Genomic DNA, 10,707 nt, shown 5'->3' with positions numbered 1-10,707 from the left:
AACATTTTGTACTTCAAAGGAAAACATCAAGAAAGTGAAAGACAACCAGAAGAATGGCAGAAAAATCTTTGCAAATCATGTATCTGATAAGTGACTTGTATCTACCAAATATAAAGAACATGGGCTTCTACTGCCTGCCCTTGGGGACTTTGATACTGCCTTGTGTTGATTTGAAATATCTCTCCCCAGAGCCTTCCTCATTGGTCTAGTCTATTTCTCTTCCACATGACAGCCCTTCAGCTCTCTGTAGATAAATAGCAACTCCCTGAGATGCCTCTGCTTCAGACCAAATACTGACGATTCCTTTAATCATTCCTTGTAATGTTATGTATGACAGTTCTCAGTGGCAGGCAATAGAAGTCCATGTTAGCTGACTTATGTAGAAAAGACACAACTTATGTAGAAAAGAGGCAACGGAGGTATTCCCAGAAATGGCAGAAAAGTCGGGAAAACTGCTTGAGAAAATGGGTGGGACTTGGGGAGCTCGGAGAGCCGGGACCACCTTGAAACTTGTCCCAAAGCATCCCAGGAGGGCACAAGAAATGCTGAGTAGAACCCACACCACCACAAAGGATGGGACAGCCATGGCCTTTCTAAACTGTGGCTACTGAATTACCCATGCAATGGAGGGAGCAGCAGCTACTTCTCAAGAACTTACTGTAAAATACTCAGTCATGGAATTTATCTAGACACCAGTTTGCCTTGTTAGGTCAGCTTGACTTTCTCTAGAGCATCAGCCATAGATGACATGATGGATGAAAGACTCTGTCTCTCTCCCCATTCATATGTTAAAGTTTTAATGTGACTATATGTGGGGATAGGCTGGTGAGGCGGTGATAAAGGCTAAATGGTGGATCTGTACCCTGCTAGGGCTGGTGACTTTAGAAGAGGAGGAAGAGACACCAGAGAGCTCCACCCCCGCCCGCACCCATCCTACCCGTGGGAGAACACCTCAAGAAGGTTGCTGTCCGCAAGCCAGGGAGCAGGACCTCATCAGGAATTGAATCTCTTGACACCTTGACCTCAGGTTTCCCAGTCACCAGAACGGTGAGAAATAAATGTTATTTAAATACCAATCTATGGTATTTTGTGGTGGCACCCCTAGCTGACTGAGACACATAGGTGGGTGGTGGTGATGTGTTTTCAACTACCTGAAATGTCTATAGAAACTAGTAGCCCCTAGAGGTACATGAAAACAGTCATGACACAGGGCTTTCCCATTCAAGCATCACACTTAGTCTCATGGTGGTGGCTTTGATTTACTTTATTCTGGGAGCATCAGATTAAGGAGGGGAAAAAAAGATCATTCAAGAAAACACAGGATTGCACAGCATCTTAGGGGTCTTCTAGGGCAGTCCTGAGGCAAGTACCAGGCGGGCTGTGTATGAGTTGCCTGGGAAGCTTTTCTAAAAATAGAGACTCTAGGCTTACCCTCTGAGAGTCTATTCATCTTCCTGGGGAGAAAACTCAGCAATCTGTGTTTTGGACAAGGGCCTGAGAAGACAGGGCTGGGCAGAGCCAGGATGGGGAACCCTGCTCTGGGCAAGTTCCTCGTTCTGCACGTGAGCCGCTGAACAGGAAGACCGTGGGCTCAAGGTCACCCACCCTTCTCCAGATTCAACCCAGACCAGAACGTGGGTGTCTTGGCCTCTGAGTATGCGTCTGTCTCTTCAAGCACTGAAACATCCTCTGTGAGTGAGGGAGCGTTGCCTGCACACAGCAGGCGATGCTTTATACCCAACACAGAAAATTTTGACGACAACTAGGAGGTGAGGGTCAGGAGTTCTGAGGGGAACAGTTACGATCTCCTGCAAACCTAGGCCTGAAAGGATAGGTAGAAATGAATAAGACAGTGTGGGTGGGAGGAGAATCCAGGAGGAGGAAACAGCTTGAGCCCAAGACAAGTGCAGGCAGAGTGAGGGAAGCCACAGCAGCCCCACTCACTGGGCCAGCCCCGCCCAGGGCAGGGGGTGTGGGATGCACTTGGAGTTGATGTTTGCAAATGAATATGCTTGTAAACCCTAAAGCACCCCTGGGCACATAGAGACGGGCTGTAAAGCCCTCATAAAGTCGTTTGATAACGTGCCCTGATTTCAAGACGTGAAGAAGGAATGGAGGGGTTTGGAACTCAGCAGAGAGAGATGGTTTCACATGACTCATGTCACCCCTTTGGGAGCAGGAGATTCTGCCCGGAAGGGAAAAAAGCGTCTACTCCCAAATCCTGCAGAGAAGGCGCTTATCTCATTCCCACAGCCCCGCTGACTCCTCCCAGCTCTCCGGCTGCTGGATAGAGATCTTGGCTCCTGCTGCTTCCCCTGCACGTGGGGAGAGGTCAAATGAACACAGGTGGGAGGGCACCTCCCTGGGTGACTCAGGGCAGAGGTTGCAGGTGTGATAGTCTGAGGGGGCAGGGACACAGAGCCCTCCCCAGCCCACCTGCTCTGCACTCAGCCATCAAGTCACAGGCATTTCTGCAGGCAGCTGCCAGGTAGGCACAGAGTTGGGGGAGATACAGCTCCAGGTAAAGCCAGAGGCTGTCCCGGGCCCCACCCAGGACTCTGCACCGCCCCCAGCTTGGCTCCTGGGGCCCAGGGAGGGCTCAGACCTCTCTATAAAACTACTATCTCAGCAGTACACACTTTGTGTGCAAGTAACACATGATGACTGATTGTCGCGTTGGGACCTTGTTGCATCAGGAGGGAAGGTATATTGAGATGCTTCAAGTAGCTTTCACTGTGAAGGGCGGGAATTACAGACAAATAACATGAGGTGTGTGAGAGGCGGGGGACAGTTCTGACAAAGCTCCCAAGTTCCAAAGAAGAAGCAATGCCTTCCAGCGGGAAATCCTCAGAAGGCAGCGAGCAGGGTGGCATTTGAATTGGGACTTGAGGGTGCAGACTTGGAAGTGGTGGCTGCAAAGCAGCGTAGGTGGTGGAAGGCCTGAGGAAAGGCAGAGAGGGTGGGTGCCTGGGCCCCTTCCATCCTCTTCCTGTGCAGCCAAGAAGGCAGAGCTCAGGAGCTTCTCTCAGCATCTCTGAGGATCTGTGCCATTCAGATCAGAGTTCCAGGGGCTGATGCTGTTTCTCACAGGAGGAGATGTGGCTGGACTCTGCCTTGTAGGAGCTCAAAAGCTTCAGTGCGAGAGGGAAGCTCCACATAAAGCCCGAGTGGGACCATTCCCTGCAGGTCTCTGTCCCGCCCCTGAAGCCCTGTCCCTCAGGAGCCCAGTACAGCTCCCCTGGCACACGTAGCTCCCTGGGCCTGAGCAGCACTTGCCCAGCCTCCTGGCCTTGGCTCTGCTCCGCCTGCATCTGGAGCATCCCTCCTCCATATGTGAGCATCCAGATCAGCCCACCAGACCTGACTCAATGCCGCAGCACCCAATCTGACCTTCATCCCCTCTGTGATCCCCCCGCACCTGCGTGCCCTCCTCCGTGCGCTGCAGCAGTTGTCTGCTGACACGGTTTAAGCTCCCCAACATGAGATGCAAGCGTCTCAAGGGCAGGGTTCTGTGTCCTTCTCAGAGCCTAGCACAGCTCTGGCACTTTGTTCAGAGGTGTTCAGGAAACATCTTTGTTAGCCCCGGATGCTTGGATGTACAGATCTCTGAAAACAGGGAGGCCAGAGCTCATCTGAAAGGGTTAAAAATATTTCAAAAGGTGAATTGGAAAGAAATCAAGTTTGAAGGTGTGTGGAAGGAGGTGGGCTTTCCCTGAGTGGAAGGATCTCAGAGACTCCCTTGACCTCATGCCCATCTGGGAAGCCCTGGCCTTCCCCAACCCAGAACCATGTGCTGAATGGATGCTGGACCAAGGCCTTGAATGCGGGGCAGAGAAACTGGCTCAGAGGCTTAGGAAGGCATTGATGGCTCTTGGAAAGGTTTCTGGTAGGAGGACAATTACATTTCAAAAAATAGCCTGGGCGTTCCCTTGTGGCTCAGTGGGTTAAGGCTCCAGCATTGTCACGGCTGTGGCTCGGGTTACTGAAGTGGCGCAGGTTTGATCCTTGGCCCAGGAACTTCTGCATGCCGAGAGTGAAGCCCCAGCCACCCCCCAAAAAAGATAGGCTGGGTCATGTCCCTCTTTGGCTTAAGATCCTTCAGAAACTTCCTATTTCTCTTAACATACAGAAAGAATGCCTTCACCTGGTCCTTAAAGCCTAGGATGTCTGGACCCCATCAGTGTGAGCAGCTCAGCTCACCCTGCAGCAGCCACTGTGCTCTCCCCTCTCTTGGTCTTCTCTCCATGGCCCTGGTCCCCGGACCTTTGCACCGGGGGTTCATGCTATCTGGGACACTGCTAGTCATGGAAGGAAGGCAGGTGGGAGGAAGGGCAGGAGCCACAGGGAACCACGTGGGATGAAGATAGCTGTGGAACCATGAAGACGGGACAGATACGACTTTGAAACACCAAGTTTTTAGAGTTGTGCAGAGCTGAAAGAAGGAAGGAAAGGAAACTGAGGTTTACAAGTTTCCTTTTGAAGAGAAACTAATAGCTAAAGCCTGACTGCCAGGTTCAAATCCCAGACATAGTACCTGATGGCTACCCGGTCTTGGAACAGATGCAACCCCTCTCGGCCTTGGTGTCCGCAGAGATTTTCTTACACATAAGCTGAGCTGGTGCAGCAGAGTCAGGCTATGAACGCGGACATTTCTGATTTCAAAACCCACACAAGCTGTCTCCCCATTGCACTGTGTGCTGGAAGGGAACTGAAAGACTCTCAGTCCAAACTCCTCATGATAAAGATGAAAAAGAGGGAGTTCCCATTATGGCTCAGTGGGTTACCAACCCGACTAGTGTCCATAAGGATGCGGGTTTGATCCCTGGCCTTGCTCACTGGGTTAAGGATCCGGCATAGGCTGGTAATGGCAGCTCCAATTAGACCCCTGGCCTGGGAACTTCCATATACCAGCAGGTGCGGCCCTAAAAAGCAAAAAAAAAAAAAAAAAAAAAAAAAAAAGGGTGGGGGTGGGGGTGGGGGAGAGGCCTCAAAGGATAAAGTGATTTGACCTGGCCTCATGCTCTTTAGCTGGGAGTATTCCAGTCAAAAGTTTCCAGAGACAATTGGGATCCTGGACCCAGCCTGGGCGCAAGGCAGAACTGCTTCCCTGAGATGGGGTGGAACCCGGTGGCTGGTTTTCAATGTTCAGAACAATCTGCCCTGGCAGGAGTTCACTGACCTGTGTGCTCCCCCGGGTGACCCGGCTGATGGTGAACTCTGGTTGCCAGAGAAGCAGGGTTGGCAGTTCCGACAAGGGTGGCGTGGGTGCCCTTGCTCCCAAGGTTTCCCACATCCTTGAGTAACCACCGCACAGAGGTGCCGGGCGTGGGGCCAAGGGTGCGGTGGCGGCTGAATCAGTAACACACACTGGGCACCCTCCCCAGCTGGGTGTCACTACACACTGGATGGACACGATCCCTTCCTTCGCATTTGTGGTGTCCCTATAGATAAGTGAAAAGGGACCGCTTTGCAGACGTTGGAAGGGGGCAAATCCACCTGGAGTGAGCCCCCCGCCACCCCGCAAAATGAAAATGCATACGATTGGCTACTTATGAAAGGTATGATGTGTTAAGTGAATCTGTCAAAACTTGAAAGCAGAGGTCAATGGGACGGGAATGAGCAGAGGGAGGCAAAAAGGTGTAAATAATCCGAGGTGAACGTGGGTCTTGCTGGCACAGTAGATTTATGCCCTGTCCTCTTAATGTACCCTTTCATCTGGGAACTTGGATTCCAACAATCTAGTCTAGACAGGAATTGATGGCGCTGCCTCTCGGTTCATGCTATTCAAGATTTCTCAACCCTCAGGACTCCTGAATATCAATGTGAACAGTCCACTCCATCAGGGGACATTGCTCGGAACTCAAAAAGCCCAGGACATCACTCTTACAGATCGTGTCAGGCACAGACGCTCTTCTCACAGGCAGCCTTCAAGAGGCGCAGCCACTCCCGCGGGATGACGCCACCTTTGTCTCCATCTCCCAGGGCGGGAGACAAGCCCAATCACGCCTGCGACCCGGCGGTTGGCCTGTGCCTCTTCTTCTTTTCATGTGTGCCTGGTTCTGGTTTCGGCGCTTTCATCAGCCACTGAAACCACCCCCTTCTTGTCGCTTCCCGGGGGCCCGCGGGCAGGCCCGGGAGTCTGGGCAACGGTAAACACCGCAGCCAGAGGACCTCTCGGAGCCGCTGCTCTGCCTGGGCAGGCCCTGTCTCCTGGGTGGCCAGAACCAGGGCTCAGGAGCCCCTGCTGCAGGAAGTGAGAGTCTGACAGCCACACTCCTGAGCGAGGCTCCCACTTCCATTACCCTGGCTGCGGGTCCTGCAAACTCAGCCTGAGAAGCCGGAGCCACGGGGTGGGCTGGAGGAGAGGGTGGAGCATGCCAGGGCCTGGAGCATCTGGGGTAGAGCAGGTGAGGCTGAGTTGTAACAGCTATGGTCATGGGAATGAGAAAACGGACTAGAAAAGACTATAGTGATCCAGCGAACATGGACAGACACAAACTACGCATGTACAAAGCAGACAAACAACAAAGGTGCAAGGGCTCAGAAATCAGTTTGTGGTTCTTTGTGAACAGCTGGGGATCCCTGACTCTTGCACTGTCCTTTGTTCTCTATGTGCAGGGGCCAGGGAGAGGCCAGTTTGGCAAGAGATAGAGCACAGCGCTAAACCAACTAAAGGGTGCTCGCTGCCACTTATGGACTGTGTGACTTGGGCAAGTTAGTGGGCATCTCTGAGCCTCAGCTTCCTCAATTGCAAAAAGGAAATATATCTACCTCCCCAGGTTGTTGCCAAAGTTAAATGATGACATGGTTCATCAAATGCCTGCGCAGAGTAGGCCTTAAATACATAGTCGTGATTACCTTCCCTGACCAAACATTGTTCACTCATTCCCTGTTTTTGTTTTTGTTTTTGTCTTTTTTAGGGCCGCACCCGCAGCTCCTGGAGGTTCCCAGGCTAGGGGTCAAGTCGGAGCTGTAGCTGCCGGCCTACGCCACAGTCACAGCAACGGCAACGGCAGATCCATGCCTTGTCTGCAACCTACACCACAGCTCATGGCAACGCCAGATCCTTAACCCACTGAGCGAGGCCAGGGATTGAACCTGCGTCCTCTCGGATGCTAGTCAGATTTGTTTCTACTGAGCCACAATGGGCGCGCCCACTCGCTCCCTTTAAAAAAAAATTTAATTAAAGTATAATTGATTTACAGTGTTGTGTCAATTTCTGCTATACAGCATAGTGGCCCAGCCATAATATATATACATTCTTTTTCTCATGCTATCTTCCATCATTTCCTATCCCAAGACTGGATATAGTTCCCTCTACAAAACAAAAACAGACTCACAGAGATCTCATAGAGAACAGATTTGTGGTTGCTAAGGGGGAAAGGGGAGGGAGGGGGATGGACTGGGAGTTTGGGGTTAGCAGATGCAAACTATTGCATTTAGAATGGATGAGCAATGAGGTCCTGCTGTACAGCACTCACTCCCTTTTAAAGCTTACCCTCAGAAGCCAACTTTCCATATGTATATTCTGTCCCCTTTCTGAGTGATGTCACCTTATCCATAGCCTCAGATGGGGTGTGTGTATGTGTTTGTGTGTGTGTAGAAGAGACCAGAAAGTCCTTTTGACATAGTAAGCACATTTTCCCTATCCTACAATATTTGCACGTACACACACGCACACACACAAACACATACATGGCCCCCACAGTTAAATTCCCCTCTTTCTAAAAGTGAGGATGCTCCTCTCAGAAAGATGTGGCCTGAAAAAGTCACACAGCCAACGTGTTTCTCCAAAAGAAATAATCAGAAGGCAATACTTCTTTAAGGTATTGCTCCACACGCACACACACAAAACCTGACACAGAGGCATTCAAATCATACCTTTAGAGCTTTGTCAGTTGCCCTTAAAAGGTATCATCTGGCTATTTTGAAAAGGTGGGTTTCAATTCTTTACCTTTAAGGAAAGGTGCTTCCACTCACCTGTGACTACTCTGATGTTTGCTGTCCCCAAATTCCCTGAACAGATTCCTGGGAAAGTCAAGTCTCAGAAAAAGAACAGCTCTCACCCTGAAAAAAAGCATTTTCTCCTGGAGATATCCCTGGACCTTAATAGTTCCTCTGGTGCTATTCTGCCCTCTGACACGTACAACTTCAAATCATGTTCATGGCAGTGACGGATCCACTGGCAGGAAGACAGTGTTTTATATTTACAGTGTCCCTCATTTAACAGAAAATTTGTCCTTCTGCAAGGAGGTGGGCTGCAGCCAGGCCCAGGATATGCATTTCGCAGGAGAAAGTCAAGGCACAGAGCAAGCGGTTCAGCATCCTGCTTTGGGCAGGCTTCCCACAAGTGTTGAACCACCCCTTCTGACCTGACCAGGGCTCTTTTCCCTGGACCATGGCATCTTTCAAAAGCACGGTGCTGAGAATTGTGGATTTACTTCACTTGCTGTTATTTGGTGTGATGGAGGATCTTCCCTGAACAGATTTCTTAACTTGAAATTTTGTTATTCTGTTCTTCGGAAAGAAAGGGACATGCTTTGGAGAAGGGACTTGAACATGAATGGTCATATGGTAGACATCGGTGTTTATTTCACTGTGATAGTGTAGCTTTCTCTGGAAAAATCCAACCAACACATCCGTTTCCAGTCCTGAGAAACTCTGCAGTATTGACCATGTGTCTGATTCCTGTGTGGTCAAAAGAGTGACGGTTCTGAATGTCCGCAACTTATTTCCATGTTAAAATAATTCCACGCTCGGCTGAGTTTCACTTACCCAGAAGTGTGCACCTGTTCAAAGAGGTCATTTTTCACTGTTAATCTTCCAGATTCCCTGGGTATGTGTGGGAACCTTCTGACAAATGCGACCTGAATGTCACCAAGAGCACTGTTCTCCTCTGAGTGATCCTGGTTGGCTCAGACCCCTGGGGCCCCTGACTCCCACGGGTCTGGGAGAGGAAGGAAGATCACTTTCTGCCGAGAGCCTGGAGGGGAATCCAGTGCTAGCATCGAAGCCCTCATGTGACATTGCAGGGGCTTTTTGTCTCATAGCTGTGCTGTGCCCTGCAGGGCTCTTCCATACTGGTACACTACAGTATGCAAACTCGGTCACGTTCCCCAGTTCCCCAGTTCCCCATGTAAAGCTGAAAGATAAAACAGAAAGAGAAAAATGACTTTCAGAGCAAAATGACTTTCTGGCCTGTGAGGTTTTGTTCTTCTTGCAGAAGCAGAAGGTCATCTCTGCCACAGCCTTTGAGGCTAAAAGGGAAATTCACAAAAGAGCACTTCTGATTCTGAAATTTGCATCTTGGCAATGAGATTTTTTTTTTTCCTTTTCTGCCTCAGATCCAGAAACCCAAGTGTCCTAAATCAGTCTCAGAAGCCTGCTTCTCACTCCTAAGAGTCTCTAGGGTTCATTGCAAATGTGAAACCTGGGTTCCAGAGAGACAGGCCTAAGGTCACCAGGGAAACTGATGGAAAGCCCAGGAAGCCCAGGCCCCCTGGCTGACCTCAGACTCAGGATTTGCACTGGGACGTCCTGGCCCCTCCATGAATTGTGAGAACCTGCCTTGAATTGCTCACTTTCCTGGTGGTTTATTTTGAAGAGAAAGTCAAGGTCTGGAGCCCAGAGCAAGGCTATAGGAGATAAGCCACAGATCTCTAGAAAAGCATCCATCCTCTTGGGGAGGCAGATGCCAACATCTCGCCTTTCCACAAGGTTGTTATTATACGTGTGACTCCCAAAACCAAGAATGGGCTCTCCCAGGTGGTTTATTTATCTGAGAAGCCGAGATGTGGATCCTGTGCTGTCCTTGAGGAAAGGAAGCTGAGAAGCCACGTTTCTAGGGTAGAATCTGGCATAGCAACTGGCCCATAGCAGGCCCTTCACAGACCTGCCTTAGCTGAAAGGATCTCTTATCTTCCTTTACCCTCCCAGGAGGGACTGACCGTTGGTGACGAAATCTGAGGAATTAATAAACGCAAAATCCACCTGGTCAATGACATAGGTTATAATCCATGTAATTATAATCTAGTCCATGGTTCCACCCAGTTCTGTCAATCCAATTCCCTTTCACAAACAATTCCTTGAAACCTACTCCCCAGGACTGCAGTGGGTGTCACAAGGGAGATGGGGTGAAGGGGCCACAGTCCTTTCTGCTGCGACTGCAGCTGAGTAAGCTTCCAGCCTGTGTCTATTTGCCAAGAGCATGGCCAACGAAACGTAAACAAAACCAAACAAGAGAAAAGCTGATGCGCTGTGATAACTGGACTTGGGAAGGAAGGTAATGTCCAAGCTCTGAATCCCCTGGTTGGGGAGCCAAGGAAAGTTTGCAGATGGCATGGTAACAGCAGGGCGGTTGCTGAGGGAACCTGAAACCATGCCACATGGAGAAGATTTGTAGGATGGAAGACCTTTGGCCTGGAGAAGAAAAGACATGGGAACAGGAGAGCTATTTCCACATACCTGAGGAGCGCCATGGGGAAGACCCCCGAGGCCAGAGCATGCGCAGTGTGGGATGTGCCCCGCGGACCATTGCCCTTCCAATTGCGGTTACAAAGCGGGAGTCCTCCCTGGTTGGAGCCTCCAGGGGTGGACCGGGAAGAACTGAGCACAGGGAGGACGGGAGAAGGCTTGATCCTCTAAGCTTTACTCTCTCCGAGAGCCTTGGATTCGCCCCTCCTCCTGGTCTAACTTTAACGAGCTGCT

This window comes from Sus scrofa, chromosome 13, assembly GCF_054392235.1.
Source record: "Sus scrofa isolate SSC_HxYL_T2T_F1_AM1 chromosome 13, Sscrofa_HxYL_maternal_Yorkshire_Landrace_v2.0, whole genome shotgun sequence".
NCBI classification, from domain to species: domain Eukaryota; kingdom Metazoa; phylum Chordata; class Mammalia; order Artiodactyla; family Suidae; genus Sus; species Sus scrofa.
The sequence above is the reverse complement of the archived record's forward strand: the minus strand, read 5'-3'. Positions refer to the sequence as shown.